The sequence below is a fragment of the Equus quagga genome, chromosome 16 (assembly GCF_021613505.1).
Source record: "Equus quagga isolate Etosha38 chromosome 16, UCLA_HA_Equagga_1.0, whole genome shotgun sequence".
NCBI classification, from domain to species: domain Eukaryota; kingdom Metazoa; phylum Chordata; class Mammalia; order Perissodactyla; family Equidae; genus Equus; species Equus quagga.
The window spans coordinates 70,716,463-70,718,914 of NC_060282.1; the positions used below are offsets into that span (position 1 = coordinate 70,716,463).

Below are 2,452 nucleotides of genomic sequence, written 5' to 3' on the forward strand. Positions count from 1 at the left end.
TTTTTTTTAAAGATTTTATTTTTTCCTTTTTCTCCCCAAAGCCCCCCGGTACATAGTTGTGTATTCTTCGTTGTGGGTTCCTCTAGTTGTGGCATGTGGGACGCTGCCTCAGCGTGGTCTGATGAGCAGTGCCATGTCCGCGCTCAGGATTCGAACCAACGAAACACTGGGCCGCCTGCAGCGGAGCGCGCGAACTTAACCACTCGGCCACGGGGCCAGCCCCTCTGGATACTTATTTTTTGTTAAAAAAAAAACAGACCAAGCTGTTCTTTCCTAGAACTCCATTCCAGGCAAGCCAAGTAAACTAAAATGTAAACTTTATATGGTTTTCCAGGCCGAAGTACTTCGGAGTAAAGATCCATGATGTACGTAACTATCCCCCAAATGGTCCATAAAGAAAATATTATGTGTGTGTGATAGAGAGAAGACCAAGTGATAAATGGTAAAATGCTAACAGGTGAATCTGGGTAAAGACTGCATGAGGGTCATTTGTATTATTCTCATTCTTGCTACTTTTCTGTGAGCTTGAAATAATTCCCAAATAAAAAGTTAAAAATTACATGGCATTCTATCTGAAGTTAACAACACATATTTGGATCATACAGCAACATCTTTACAAATACCAAACACGGGTTAGGGAAAAATTTAGTGATTTGCGAGGAAATATGCACCATATCCTACCAACTAATGATCACCTACGAAAAAATTTAAAACTTCACTGCCATGTAATGAAATCTGGCAATGGTGGCTTGAATAGAAACCACAGCAGGAAAAAAAGGGAGCACACACCACAGAGTTTGGCGTAAGAGTTTCACAAATTTAATACAGGCCTGCTGCAAAATGCAGGAAACCTGAAATTCAAGTGATATGTGATAGCTCTGGTTTGCAGTAAAATATAGACAAACTGAAAAATGAAAACTTGCCATCCTACAAAACAATCGAGATGCAGAATGTCTTGGTTTTGATGGTTTTTATCAAATAAGATTTTTTTTCCACTGCAGCTCAATTCACAACAGTATATTTGAGTTATCTGAAGAAAGCAAAGACAAACAAGAAATCTCCTCCTGGAGAAATGTTGCAATCTCTTCTCCTACAAGATTACTATTATCCGGCCTGCCCATCACAATTTCGATTTCAAGTGTTCACCACGCTTCCTTAAAACAGGGATGCATCAGAAGAGAAGTAATGCTCAGAAAAGTTCGCCAAAATTGTGAAATCAAACATTAAAAATAAAGGTTTTCAGCTAACAGTGAAACACCTGGAAAGGATCATCTATCTCTATCTTTTCTGCAGGAACCATCCACTTTAAAATCCTTTAATACATTCCCCTAAGTGACTGGTCCTTCTATACCCAAGGGGGAGGGGGACGGTCACCCAAGTATGGACCCTTTCCAAAGAAAATTATCCACAAATGCAAAATTCTGAACATATTTCCAGGGACTTCCAGAACCCCGAGGCCTTCATCCCCCTCCCTAAGACTCCCAGCTTAGCGTCTCCTCAATGGCCTCTGCAGACACCCCCCCCCCCCCCCCCCCCCCCCAGAGTCCCCGGCCCTCCCCGGGAGGCTCTGCGCTCACACAGTGCATTCTGTAACTGATCTTTGTCTCTGCGCCCAACTCCCTTCACCTCGGCAAGGTCACTAACTGCCACCTACCCCTTTAAGCCGAGCCATCACGCTAGTAGTTCGGAGGAGCCACAGCAGAACTGGCCTGTCATAGGATATATTTTGTTCCCTCGGCCCCACCCACCTTCCCCATTGCGCTGCGTTACGTCTTTACCACTTGCCCATTATACAGAAATAGCCGCGCCACCACCCGCGGCGCCCCCAGGCCCAGGGCCCGCAGACCCTCCGAGGCCCTCCTCCGTCTGCCCTCCCTCCTAGGGACCCACCCCTGGAGACCCCCCCCAAACGCCCGCCCCTCTTCCGGTGGGTCCCACCCGGGCCCCCACGCCCCCCCAGAACCCCCCATCGGGTTGCTGCCCGGCCCCCCCACCCCGGCACTCCATTTGCGCCGGCCTCCCGGCTCCTCCCCTCCGGCCACCTGTGTCGTCCCACCCCCTCCACACACGCCCCCCCGTTCCTTCGCCCCCTCCGCGGCTCCCCTGGCCGCCCCTTCCCCCCTCCCGGCGGGAGCGGGACCGCGGAGGGAGGGGAGGCGCGGGGGAGGGGAGGCCGCGAGCCAGCCGCTCCGCTCGGGCTCCGCCGCGGCCCCGCGGGCTCCCCAGCGCCCTCTGCCTCCCCCGCCGGCGGGGCGGAAGTCGGGGCCTCCCGGGCACCCCAGCCCAGGCGATTTACCTTCTCGCCCGCGACCCTCTGCAGACGGCTCCCACATTGGCAAACACTACAGAGAACTGACCCCGCTCGGCCGCCGCCGCCGCCGGCTGCCACCCCTCGGCTCCCCGCCCCCGCCTCCGCCCGCCTCCCGGCGCTCCCGCCGCGCCCTCCCGGGCC

General features: G+C 53.0%; 1 protein-coding gene across 16 annotated transcripts in view; it reads right to left on the reverse strand.

The window, feature by feature from the left end:
• STAU2 (staufen double-stranded RNA binding protein 2) overlaps positions 1-2,452 on the reverse strand; it is a 298,260-nt gene that overhangs the window by 295,058 nt on the left and 750 nt on the right. For 11 of the 16 annotated variants that reach the window (XM_046642545.1, XM_046642540.1, XM_046642546.1 and 8 more), the window contains exon 1: positions 2,297-2,372. The exons of 1 other annotated variant lie outside the window; for it this stretch is intronic. The gene's annotated coding sequence lies outside the window, so the exon portion shown is untranslated. Of the gene's footprint in view, positions 1-1,654; positions 1,711-2,296; positions 2,430-2,452 lie in introns of those variants that run through there. 4 more of the 16 variants (XM_046642547.1, XM_046642542.1, XM_046642537.1 and 1 more) reach the window with 4 other exon arrangements.